We start from the raw sequence: 14067 nt of genomic DNA on the forward strand, positions 1-14067 counted from the left end.
GTATTGAGGAGATGGTGAGAAAAAGCTGTTCACGTGTAGGCAGAGTGAGAAAATTCAAAAACAAGACAAGGAAAAGAGTGGGGCAACATGGTGTAAAGAAAGGGCCAAAGAGAGAGGGTAAAGGGAAGGAGAGGGTCTGTTGTTACCGGCAGGGCTAATCCCACTAATCGCAGGCAATGCTGTGTGCCCGGCAATCTTCTAGCCCAGCCCCCTACCGATAACTCTGTAAGTACAATGCCACCAGTATATAATGTGCTAAATATTTTAAATCAACTTTCTTTTCAAAACAAGTATCTAATTCATCTTAAATAATACCATGTGGGAAATAATAAGTTTGATATCTAGTTATATGTTTTCTAATACATGTTAGGATAAACACACAATTAGTAACAGTATCTGTCCATTTATCCATCTATGAAGCGCCAAAAATGCTCCCAGTTGCTGTGCAGTGGTGTGCACACAATTCCATGGAAAGTCCATTCCCTCCTCACCCCATAACCCATCCCTCAGCCATCGTCATCTCTTACTGGAATTACCCAAACAGCCATCTCATAGATGTCCCGGCCTTTAGTATTGGCCCCACTCCAATCCTGACTATGACTACAAACTAAAGCCAGGGTGATAAATTCTAAAGTGAAAATTATATTATAATTAAAGATGGTTGATGAAATGCATATATTTAGCACTGTTCTCTTCTAATACTGTTGAAACCATAATAAAGAATTTTCGGCCAGGTGCGGTGGCTCACACTTGTAATCCCAGCACTTTGGGAGGCCGAGGCGGGCGGATCACGAGGTCAGGAGATCGAGACCACGGTGAAACCCCGTCTCTACTAAAAATACAAAAAATTAGCCGGGCGTGGTGGCGGGCGCCTGTAGTCCCAGCTACTCGGAGAGGCTGAGGCAGGAGAATGGCGTGAACCTGGGAGGCAAAGTTTGCAGTGAGCCAAGATTACATCATTGCACTCCAGCCTGGGCGACAGAGCGAGACTCCGTCTCAAAAAAAAAAAAAAAATTTCTTGGCCGGGTGCAGTGGCTCACGCTTGTAATCCCAGCACTTTGGGAGGCCGAGGTGGGTGGATCACGAGGTCAGGAAATTGAGACCATCCTGGCTAACACGGTGAAACCCAGTCTCTACTAAAATACAAAAAAATTAGCTGGGCGTGGTGGCGGGCACCTGTAGTCCCAGCTACTCGGGAGGCTAAGGCAGGAGAATGGCGTGAACCCGGGAGGCGGAGCTTGCAGTGAGCCGAGATCCCGCCACTGCACTCCAGCCTGGGTGACAGAGCCAGACTCTGTCTCAAAAAAAAAAAAATAACAATAATAATAACAATTTTCTTGAGGTGTGAAGTCACAAGAACAAAGAGAACAGGGGAAGCTACCAGAACCCACTTGGAAGAAGCTAGCAATCAGACGGCGAAGTGGTCCTAGAGAACGTGGGCCCTCAGAAGTAAGAAGTACACGAAGATGGGAAGAAGACATGGGACTCAGGAAACAAGAATCCAACCCATGAGAGAGCATGACGGGCAAGGGAGATGCCAAGATCACAGCTGCTGGTCCAGACTGGAGCAGGTGAGCAGGTTCAGGAGAGATTCCTCCACAACAGGAAACTGATAGAATCCCTGAGGTGTCTGAAGACATTGAGAGACATGGAAGCGGTGGTTCAAGCCTGTAATCCCAACACTTTGGGAGGCCAAAGTGGGAGGAGTTCAAGACCAACCTGGGCAATATAGTAAATTCCCATCTCTACAAAACATTTTATTTTACTTTATTTTATTTTATTTTTTTGAGACAGAGTCTCTCTTTGTTACTCAGGCTGGAGTGCACTGGTGCAATCTCTGCCCACTGCAACCTCTGCCTCCTGGTTTCAAGTGATTCTCCTGCCTTAGCCTCCTGAGTAGCTGGGACTACAGCTAATCTTTTTGTATTTTTAGTAGAGATGGGTTTCACCATGGCCAGGCTGGTCTCAAATTCCTGACCTCAAGTGACTACCCTGCCTTGGCCTCCCAAAGTGCTGGAATTACACTGGTTTTCACTTTCAGTGCAATATTTGATAAATTACATGACATATTCAACACTTTATTATAAAATAGGCTTTGTGTTAAGTGGTTTTGCCTAACTGTAGGCTACTCTAAGGCCACCATGCCTGGCCTCTACAAAACATTTTTAAAAATTAGCCAGGCATGGGGGTGCATGCCTGTGGTCCCAGCTACTCAGGAGGCTAAGGTAGGAGGACCACTTGAGCCCAGGAGGTCGAGGCTCCAGTAAGCTATGATGACACCACTGCACTCCAGCCTGGGCGACAGACTGAGACCCTGTCTCAAAACAAACCAAACACACATTAAGGGGAGCTTTATACAACTAGAGGGGACTCAAATTTGTGATAGCACACAGAAAAGTGGACAACCAATAAAACAACAGTCATTAACTCCAGACAGAATGCTGTATAGGAAACGTGATTCCAATGCATGACGTGGCTCTGCTGTGAATAGGCCCCGGGGGATGTGGGACTGACTATAATTCTGGAGACCAGCATGGGAAGAGAAGGGGACTGCAAGTGAGAACAGGGCAGAGACAGTAAGGGGCCAGTGCTCATCCTCCGTGACAGGAGTGGATGGATAATGAGGAAACTGGAAAACCACGTTTGAGATACCTGAAACTGAAAAGCTGAAGTATTTGAAAGTGGCTGGCTGTGGGGAGGAAGCAAGGGTATGAAACAATTTGCCTCTTTTTTTTTTAATGAGACGGAATCTTACTCTGTCACCCAGGCTGGAGTGCAATGGCACAGTCTCAGCTCACTGCAACCTCTGCCTCCTGGGTTCAAGTGATTCTCCTGCATCAACCCACAGCCCACCCACACACCCCCCACCCACCTCCAACACCCACCCCCAGCCCCCGCCCTCCAGTAGGTGGGACTACAGGCATGCACCACTATGCCTGGCTAATTTTTTGTATTTTTAGTAGAGATGGGATTTCACCATGTTGGCCAGGCTGGTCTCAAACTCACGGACTCAAGTGATCTGCCTGCCTTAGCCTCCCACGGTGCTAGGATTATAGGCAGGAGCCACTGGCCACAATTTGCCCCTTGAAACTGTAAGCAGTGCATAAATTTGAATTTAAAACACCAGATCATGTTACCTCCCTGCTTAAAACCTCATAAGCAATCCTCGACTTACGATGGTTGGACTTAGAACTTTGCAACTTTAAGATGGTGCAAAAGCGATACACATTCCATTGTATTACACGTTCCATTCCTCTACACATTCAGTAGAAACCGTTCTTTGAATTTTGATCTTTTCCTCTGCTGGCAAAATGTGGTATGATGAGATTCTGGGAAGAACGGCGAGTGATTCTGGTTTTCACTTTCAGTGCAGTATTTGATAAATTACATGAGATATTCAACACTTTATTGTAAAATAGGCTTTGTGTTAAGTGGTTTTGCCTAACTGTAGGCTACTGTAAGTGTTTCGAGGTTAGGTGTACTAAATGCATTTTCAACTTAATGATATTCACAACTTACAATGAATTTGTCAGAATGCAACCCTTTCACAAGTCAAGGAGCATCTGTAATGGCCTCTGTAAAATAGCTTTTGAGGCCTCTTCCGGGTAAGTCCTACCTACTGCCGGGCCTCACCTTTCCCTGGTCCATATTGCACACTTTGTGTCAAGATATGCTTCGCCCCTAGAGCCAGCCATATCCTCTCATCTCGCATATCTAGAATTTTGAACATAAGCCCCCCCAACTCTCCCCCTCCTCTCCATTCCCTTCTCTGGGCAAACTCTGATTCAACTTCAAGTTTCCATTTGGCCTTCATTTTTGAAGAAAATGCACCTCCACCCCCTAAACTCCCACCCTGCTAGATTGAGGAAGATTTCCCTCCCATCTGATTCTGTAATTCCCCTTCTTTGGTTATTCACTTCCCATACTTGCTGCGATTGCTTCCTTAATTATTTTCAACCCTCCACTGGAGCACTCTGCCAGGGCAAAGAAAACAGTCTTTTTCATCATTATATTATCAGGGACTACCATTGTACCAAGGACATTGTAAAACTCAATATAGAGTTGTTGAATGAATGAATCCCACTGTCTAGACCCTGGGGCAATTTTTATCAAAATCTCTGTTATAAAAATGTTTTCTCAGTTGACTTCTTTTTTTTTTTTTGAGACTGAGTCTCACTCTGTCACCCAGACTAGAATGCAGTGGCACGATCTTGGCGCACTGCAACCTCTGCCTCCCGGGTTCAAGCAATTCTCTTGCCTTAGCCTCCTGAGTAGCTGGGATTACAGATGTGTGCCACCACGCCCAGCTAATTTTTGTATTTTTGGTAGAGAGTGCGTTTCACCATCTTGACCAGGCTGGTCTTGAACTCTTGACCTCAGGTGATCCACCTGCCTCAGACTCCCAAAGTGCTGGGATTACAGGCGTGAGCCACCATGCCTGGACTGACTTTCAATTAGAAGAGTATTTAGGCATCTAGATATGAATGAACTATATAAAGCCAAATGCATAATTGGCCTGTTTGTATGGTCCAGCTAGCCAGTGAGATATTTCTCTGTAGAGGATCCTTTCAGAGTCCCTCAAATCACACTTAGGTGGTGAAGTCACCTGTTTGGCTTCGTATTACTCAGATAAGCAATGTCGTGTGGTGGTTGACCACGTAGTCGGTAGGACTGGGCTCCAGGGTTCAAATCTCAGCTTTCTTACTTAGACCTTAGCAAGTGATTTAGCTTCCCATGACTCAAGTTCCCTATCTGTAAAATGGTATAAAATAATGCTTCATCGATTTTTTTTTTTTTTTTTTGAGACAGAGTGTTGATCTGTCACACTAGCTGAAGTGCAGTGGCGCGATCTCGGCTCACTGCAATCTCTGCCTCCCGGATTCAAGAGATTCTCCTGCCTCAACCTCCTGAGTAGCTGGGATTACAAGCATGCTCCACCACACCCAGCTAATTTTTGTATTTTCAGTAGAGATGGGGTTTTTCCCTGTTGGCAGGCTGGTCTTGAATTCCTGACCCCAGTTGATCCACCCACCTTGGCCTCCCAAAGTGCTGGGATTACAGGTGTGAGCCACTGCACCCGGCCCTTCATAGGTGTTTTTAGAATGTTTTCAGCATGGTGCCTGGCACATAGTAAGCACTCAGTATATTATCATTATAGCTTCCAGATACCTTTCTCTATATGCACTCCAGTTTGTTATTTTTTTTTCAGTGTAACTGGTCAAAATTAAACCCAAAACTATTTTGTCTGACTGGGACAAAAGGTACAGGGTCCTAGCACTGCCCTAGATCTAGAAATTTTACTTCTTTTAATGCAGCCTAAAATTATACTGGCTTTTTTTTCGTAAGCAGCCTTATCATACTGTGGAGTCATATCAACCTTGCATTTAATAAACCCCTCAGACCTTTTAGTGTGAATCTCTGTCCAAATAGCACTTACCCTTCCTGTATCTGGGTAATCAATTTTTAAGAATATTTTAATTTTGTTTCTTAAGATGGAGTCTCCCTTTGTGGCCCAGGCTAGAGGGTAGTGGCGTGATCTCGGCTCACTGGAACCTCCACCTCCTGAGTTCAAGTGATTCTCCTGTCTCAGCCTCCCAAGTAGCTGGGATTACAGGCACACGCCACCAAGCCCAGCTAATTTTTGTATTTTTAGTAGATACAGGGTTTTACGATGTTGGCCAGGCTGGTCTTGAACTCCTCACCTCAAATGATCTGCCTGCTTTGGCCTCCCAAAGTGCTGGGATTACAGGTGTGAACCCCCGCACCTGGCCTAACACATCCATAAAGTTGCTGAACAGAAGGAGGCCAAGGGCAAAATCATGATAACTCTAGCAAAGCCTCTTCAAGTCAACAGTAGTCAACAGTCCAGCAACATTCTTCACATGCAATCTTTCAGCCTGTGATTCCTCATCTCTGTCTATAAGGATGTCATGATAAAGGTCCCAAATTACCATTTCTTAGAGATATCTTCAAAATATGGGTTCTAAGGGTGTTTGTTTATAACAGCAAAAAACAGAAAACAATCTTAATGTCCAACAAGAAGAGATTGATTGCATCCATGTTTGTACATATTTTCAGTGGACAGCTTTTGCATTACAAAAAAATTAAAATTTATGCACATTCATGTGGTCTAAACTTATTTTTAACCATGGATAGTGTGGCTATTTGGGATTTCACTCCCTAGTTTTCCTTCCCTCTTCTGGTAATATCACTCTGACTTTCTTTGGGTGGAGGGAATTTCCCTTTCCCACTGGGTTACTTTTAGTAAAACTGTCTAACCAGAGAGAGGATAGCTGCCCCAAGCTAGGACATTGAGCTGTCTCTTCAAGGACTTTAAGGACTAAGAAAAATTGGAACCGATGTGTCACGGCAATTGTGCCGTGATCCAACTGGCTATTAATTCTTGCTGCCGGAAGCCCAGAGCTGCCCCGGTTCCTGCTCTTTCTAATTCTGATTTTCTATCTCTCCCTTTGATGTGGTGCACTCCCCATAACTCCCAATGAATGGCATTTTGCTTAAATTGTACAGTGTTAATTTCTGTTGCTTACAATAAAAAACTTTAATTGGTTCAGTCAAGTCCCTTAAAATATTTTAGAACTGTTTTTAAAATCCCAATATATAAAACAGAGTGTAGGCTGAATGCAATGGCTCACATCTATAATCCCAGCATTTTGGGGGACTGAGGCAGGTGGATTGCTTGAGACTGAGGCAGGCGGATTGCCTGGGCAACACAGTGAGACCTCATAGCTACAAAAAAAAAACAAAAAACAAAAAACACACACACACAAAAATTAGCTAGGTGTGGAGGCACATGCCTGTAGTCCCAGCTACTCAGGAGGATGAGATGTAAGGATTGCTTGAGCCCGGGAGGCAGAGGTTGCACTGAGCCAAGATCATGCCATTGCACTCCAGCCTGGGTGACAGAGTGAGACCCTGACTTGAAAAACAATCATACAGGCCAGGCGTGGTGGCTCATGCCTGTAATCCCAGCCCTTTGGGAGGTCGAGATGGGCAGATCACGAGGTCAGGAGTTCGAGACCAGCTTGGCCAACATGCTGAAACCCTGTCGCTACTAAAAAGACAAAAATTAGCTGGGCGTGGTGGCATGTGCCTGTAGTCCCAGCTACTCGGGAGGCTGAGGCAGGAGAATTACTTGAACCCAGGAGGCAGAGGTTGCAGTGAGCCGAGATCATGCCACTCTAGCCTGGGTGACAGAGTAAAACTCTGTCTTGAGAAAACAAACAAAACAAAACAAAACAACAACATACAAACAAAAACCCAAACAGAAAAACAAGAAAAAACCAGAGTGCTCTTGCACGTGGGTGGTCTGTCCATTTGGCTAACTCTTACCTGTACAATAAACTCCCAGAGCTCCACGAATGCTGTGTAAAGTAGAAGTCATCTTTTGAGAATGGAGTGTCTCCTCTTCTCTCTCTGGTGATATTAAATGTATTGACTTGTTATTTCCTACAAATCTGAATGTTTGTTTTGTGTGTTGTCCTGTCTTTCATGTTAGAAGCTTTTCCCAAATGTCTGATGATTTTTGGCTGTCAGTTTCTATTTATAAGCAACCCAGTAAAATGATTACCAGAAATGTACATGAGCAGGGCTTATACCCAATTCTCCTGTTTTCAACTCCACTCCTTGCTTCTGAGGTCCTTGGTGCTTCAGATTCCTGAGACTTCCTGACGTTCTGTTGCCCAAATTGTCTTCCTTCGTTGGCATCTCCTTTTGGAGTCACTTGCTTCCAGCTTTCTCTGTTCTGCCAAGTCAGTTACCACTCATCCATTTATTTTCCACCTTCCAAAAATGCGTTGTCATTGCTGGTCCTGTCGTTTCCTCTCCTAATCTCTTTATCTGTGGATTTTTATCTTTCTTATTCCTTTCACATAATTTTAGTGTTTTTTAGTGAGAAGAAAGTAGAGATAATAGTTTGGGTTCATTATTTCAGTAGAAATCTCTACCTTTTCTGGAGTTACCACGTTTTATTTTTATACTAAATATAAATATGAGTATTTTTAACTTTATAAAGACACAGTCCTATAACATTTGTTTGTTGTCTACCAGTAGTCTACGAATCTATTAGTCAAATCAAAAAGGAAATAAAGATGGTTACGATGATTTGTCCTTAATAAATTCATTGTGGCTCCAAGTATTCACTTAATTATTTTCTAGGTGTTCACAACAAGCAACACTGTTTAACCAGGTGATCCTATTAATTGTCAATATTCAACACCAAGCTGGTGATTAGCAGAACCCACTGTTTTCCTACTCAATTGCAATTCCTTTCGAGTTTCTCATGAAATTTTAAAGCATATTGATAGTTATTTTGCAATCCCTTTTCCAAGTCCCCTTAGCATCTTATAAATAAATGTGTCTAGACATGAGGTTTTTATTTATTAAAATAATTACTTTAAATAAATTACTTCACCTACTGTAGGCTTTCATCCTCTTTTTGCAATGTTTGTCCTAAATCTTTTTAGTTTGAAGACTGTACTCAATTTTTTCTGGGAGAAGTGGGACTGCCTAGCATCCAAACGCCCTTCTTATCTGGGGGAATCCAAACATATGTGGAGAAAGGGCTCCACTGTGAAAACCAAAGAGGTAGAAATTCTCTCTCCTGTCCTCTAGCAAGAGAGCATGTGATCTAGGCTCAGTGAATCAGGATTTTGAATATTGGGGGAACGATGTAAAGACACAGAAGGTGGGAGTTTTTTCACTGCAGTGGTAGAAGAGTAGAGGCATGAGCCACCGTGCCCGGCCTCTGGCTGGGTTTTGATCTTGGTGTTGTGGACTTCCCCTTGGTTCTGTGAACTGTCTTACACCATTCCAGCAAATTTCTTTTCTGCAGAAGTTAGCAAGAGTCAGTTTCTGGTATCTGGATGAAGAACCTTGACTGGAACAGAGAAATTGGTACAAGGAGATGGTTGCAGATGACAGAACCCTGGAGAAATGGGTGAGGGAGGGAATCTGAGCTGTCTACCTAGTTACTTAGGACTGAGAGCAGTAAAAATTCTGTTAGTATGTAGGGATAATATGTGCTTGATATTGTATAGTGGCAGAAAAAAATTAAAAGATAAATATTTTCCAGATCACTACTTATTAAAAGCAATTATTTATCCCTGCAAACTATATGAAAGTCAAAAGAAATTCAAGAACTTGAGAGTGGTGTTCACTTCCTTCCTTGGCTCTAGTCTGCTTCAACAAAAATAGATGACAAGCTCAGCTCCTTAAATTCTCAGATCATAACACAGATTGACACACAGGCACTTTCTAAGACCATACTAAAAAGGATCTCATTTCTCACAGCCAAAAGACAGAGGTAACTGAAAGCCAAACTCCAGGAATTACCAAATTACAAAGTCAGCTGAATTTTCAGCCTCACTAGGACCCGTATGTGAAAGAGCATTGATCAGGACCGCACTGCCGCTCAGGAACTGGAATGAGAAAACATGATGATATCTAAAAAATTCAGGGAACTCTGTACCCCCAAGCCACACTAAGCCTTTATCACCAGCCAAAACAGAGCCTGCGCCTATATGTAATGAGGCTATTGTTGCTGTACATGAAGACGCACCTAAGAGCGTTATCTTGCAAAAGGAAGCCAATTATTTTCCTGTTCTACTCCCCTCACTCCTCATTATCTCCAAACATACAACTAGAATTAGGTACCAGCGTGTCCAGGAGGGCCAATTATAAAATACAACAAAAGAGTTAATGATTAGCACACACTGGACAAGACACACACACACACACACACACACACCCCAAGATTTGCTAATTTACAGTAATGTGGAGGAACATACATAGGAATGGATTTTCTGAGGAGGAAAAAATGAAATTTTAGATTCCGGCTGAATTTATCAATGCAGATATGCTTTCTAGAAATTCAGATTTAGCAAATTGACTCAAGTAGCTGGAAATGTTTCTACATATTTTCTTGGTTGGTTGCCTGCCTGAAACCTAGTCACCATGAAGGACCATGCCAAATGAAGTGGAGGTACAAAGTGGTGTCATGTTGAGGAAGGAATTCGGAAACGCCGGAAAACAGAAATACTGAAGGGCATTCATATGTCCTCTTTTTATGTCCCCAAGGTGGCCTAGAAAGCCAGTGAAGAAAATACCCACATCTCTGAGAACGCTTTAGTGACTGTCTAAGTAGGCCAGGAATGCCTATGGGAGAAGCTGCAGCTGCCATGGCTTCCCTTATTTTAATGGCAATGGACAGATCCCGAGTCAGCAGAGGCCAAATGGTGGCACTTAACTGCCAGTGGTGTGGGGACGTGACTTTCATCTTAGGCAGCAAGGCCAGCATGATGATCAGAAGCTTCAGGCCTTCAAGCCTCTTTGTTTTTGTTTTTTGGTTTTGGGTGGTTTATTTTTTATTTTTGGTTGGTTGGTTGGTTGGTTTTTGAGACAGGATCTTGCTCTGTCGCCCAGGCTGCAGTACAGTGGCACAGTCATGGCTCACTGCAGCTTCCACCTCCCGGGCTCAAGCAATCCTCTTACCTCAGCCTCCAGAGGGTAGCTGGGACTATAGGCTCAAGCCACCATGCCTGGCTAATTTTCATATTTTTTGGTGGAGACAGGGCTTTGGCCTGTTGTTGCCCAGGCTGTCTCAAGCTCCTGGGCTCAAGGAATCTGCCCACCTCAGTCTCCCAACGTGCTGAGATTACAGGCATGAACCAGCATGCCCATCCCCTTCAAGGCTTTTTTAACATAGGTCATTAGTACCAAAACAAGTGATTAGCCACTAGACATCCTCAGAATCACAGAAATGGCCTCCTGACCTGTGGAATAAGGCCTATATGTAAACAGGGTCATCTGGAAGTAACTGCACTTCCCCCTATCTATCCAAAGTCAGTCAAAACAACACTACATCCCCAGGGAAATCATCACCAGGATCTCATTAGGTGCAAGGTGCAGAGTTATATTACATTTCCATTAACTGTTTAGTTTGGCTAATACAGAAACTGGCTGGATCTTGAAAAACCACATGGGTCCTCAGTGCTCTTGTATCTGCTGTTCCAGATGGGGTCTCCTAATATAGCCGGTGGTACCTGGAAGACTGCAATGATCCTTAATGCCTTTGTTCTCTATCCCAGGAGTTAGAAAACACCAGGAAAAGGGTTGTTTCCATCTGGAAGAGAAATGCTAGAGCAACACGCCATCTTCCTCCGCATTATCATCTGTCTCTGGACGACAATGAAATTCACAGGACACTGATTGTCTTTTTATCCCATTGGACATCATGCTAGTCTACAATACTGATAACACCAAGATGATAGGATCTGAAGACGTGGAAGTACCAGGTACCCAAAGTACCTTGATAAAACACATACCAGAGTAAGGGAAGGAGGATGGGAAGGAGAGAGATTCTAAGAAGATGGAGGAGTTGGCCAGGCGCTGTGGCTCACGCCTATAATCCCAGCACCTTGGGAGGCTGAGGTGGGTGGATCACCTGAGGTCAGGAGTTCGAGACCAGCCTGGCCAACATGGTGAAACCCCGTCTCTACTAAAAATACAAAAATTAGCTGAGCGTGGTGGCAGACACCCATAATCCCAGCTACTCAGGAGGGTGAGGCAGGAGAATGACTTGAACCTGGGAGGCAGAGGTTGCAGTGAGCCGAGATTGCACCATTGCACTCCAGCCTGGGCAACAGAGCAAGACTCTGTCTCAAAAAAAAGACAACGCAGGAGTCTGTCACCTCAGTGATGTTTCTAGAGGTTGGTGGGGTGTCTAACTCCCATCAAAATAGCCCATACAAAATGAAGACTAGGTTTAGCACCTTTTACTGTCATCACTAAGAAAGAGGCATAAGTGGCCAGGTGCAGTGGCTCACCCTGGTAATCCTAGCACTTTGGGAGGCCGAGGTGAGTGGATTACCTGGGGTCAGGAGTTCGAGACCAGCCTGGCCAACATGGTAAAACCCTGTCTCTACTAGAATACAAAAAAAAATTCAGCCGGGCGTGGTGGCACATGCCTGTAATCCCAGCTACTCAGGAGGCTGAGTCAGGGAGAATTGCTTGAACCTGGAAGGCAGACGTTGCAGCCAAGATCACGCCACTGCACTCCAGCCTGGGCAACAGAGCAAAACTCCGTCTCCAAAAAAAAAAAAAGAGGCACAAACTTTGCTGCTTTGCTGGCCTTTTTAGAATTTTTTTTTTTTTCCTTTCCCAAGACAAGGTCTCCCTCTGTCACCCAGTCTGGAGTGCAGTGGTGTGATCTCGGCTCACTGCAGCCTTAACCTCCCAGGCTCAGGCAATTCTCCCACCTCACCTCCCAAGTAGCTGGAACAGGCACATGCCACCATGCCTGGCTAATATTTGTATTTTTTGTAGAGACAGGGTTTCACCATGTTGCCCAAGCTGGTCTCGAACTGGGCGCAAGCAATCCTCCTGCCTTGGCCTGCCGAAGAGCTGGGATTACTGGAGTTGAGTCATGGAGTCCTGCCCTATTTATTTATTTATTTATTTATTTTTGAACTCTCTTGCCCAGACTGGGGTGCAGTGGCACAATCTCGGCTCACCGCAACCCCTGCCTCCCAGGCTCAAGCAATTCTCCTGCCTCAGCCTCCCAAGTAGCTGGGATTACAGGTGCATGCCACTACCACTCAGCTAATTTTTGTATTTTTAGTAGAGATGGGGTTTCACTAAGTTGACCAGGCTGGTCTCAAACTCCTGACCTGAAATGATCCACCACCTTGGCCTCCCAAAGTGTTGGGATTACATGTGTGAGCCACCGTGCCCGGCCCGGCCCTTTTTAGACTGTCTAGCTAACACATACCACAGTTTGGTGTGCGTCTCCAATCCATTTACCAAGTGACTTGAAAGGATTCCCAGTTTTCAGCAGGGGCCAGAGAAAGAAAATATTCTCCAAGTTGCAGCATGTGTGATTTGGCCACTTGACCTTAACAATCCAGTGGATCCAAATGGTGCTTGAGTTATCAATGGCAAACTGGGTTGCAGTATGTAGCTTGTGGCAAACCTGATCAAGAGAATCACTGTGGAGACCTTTATTGTTTTGCGTCGATCCGTGACCTCTTCAGTAAGCAGCTGTTACCGTTGTAAGAGATACTCTTGGCCTGCTACTGAGCCTTGAAAAAGACAGAATGTTGCCCATGGAACATCGGTCACAGTGAGATCTTGAGTTATCCATTGTGAATTTGGTAATGTTTGAGCCACAGTGCCATAAAGTCGGGTGTGGTTAGCATCTTACTAGAAAGCAGTGAGAACAGGTTCAAGTAGGTCCTGGAGGCACAATAAAAGAGAATTTGTTCACATGTCTAGTACACCAACTCCTGCCACATTGCTGCCCCTTCCTCGGCCCACATCTGTGGTCTCATATGGAGCAGCCTACCAGCCGCATCTATTAACAACCCCACCTGGATTTTTTCTAAAGGACATGAGAGAAAGGACATCCTCTCAGTAGGCAGAACATATAGCATACCTCACTCTCCATTTTGTCTGAAGAATTGATAACATGAGGTAAGAGTTTACAATGAGTGTCTGGCAGTGTCTGGTGTTTTGGTTGTATAACAAGGGACTTGGAACAAGACTGCAGCATAGTTTTGGGAAAGAAGTACTTTTAATGACTTGTTGGTCACAAATGATGTTGTCATTTTGGAGCAAGTCGTTTGGGGAAGAAGAAAGTGAAATGGGCCAGGCACAGTGGCTCACGCCTGTAATCACAGCACTTTGGGAGGCTGAGGTGGGCAGATGACCCGAGATCAGGAGATAGAGAACAGCCTGGCCAACATGGTGAAACCCCATCGCTACTAAAAATACAAAAATTAGCCGGGCGTGATGGCTCTCGTCTATAATCCCAGCTACCTGGGAGGCTGAGGCAGGAGAATCACTTGAACCTCAGCTGCGGAGGTTGCAGTGAGCCAAGATCATGCCACTGCACTCCAGCCTGGGCAACAGAGTGACTCTGCCTCCAAAAACAAAAAACAAAAAAAGAAAAGAAAAAGTGAAATGACCCATAGAATGAACCCAGTTAATCAGATGAACAGATGATTACCTACTCTGCGATTCAACTTCCTTCCCAAACTACCTTAATGTTTG

At 44.5% G+C, this 14067-nt stretch overlaps 1 long non-coding RNA gene across 1 annotated transcript in view; it reads left to right on the forward strand.

The window, feature by feature from the left end:
- LOC115831519 overlaps nucleotides 1-14067 on the forward strand; it is a 78939-nt gene that overhangs the window by 54573 nt on the left and 10299 nt on the right. The gene's annotated exons all lie outside the window — the stretch shown is intronic.

The sequence above is a fragment of the Nomascus leucogenys genome, chromosome 19 (assembly GCF_006542625.1).
Source record: "Nomascus leucogenys isolate Asia chromosome 19, Asia_NLE_v1, whole genome shotgun sequence".
NCBI classification, from domain to species: domain Eukaryota; kingdom Metazoa; phylum Chordata; class Mammalia; order Primates; family Hylobatidae; genus Nomascus; species Nomascus leucogenys.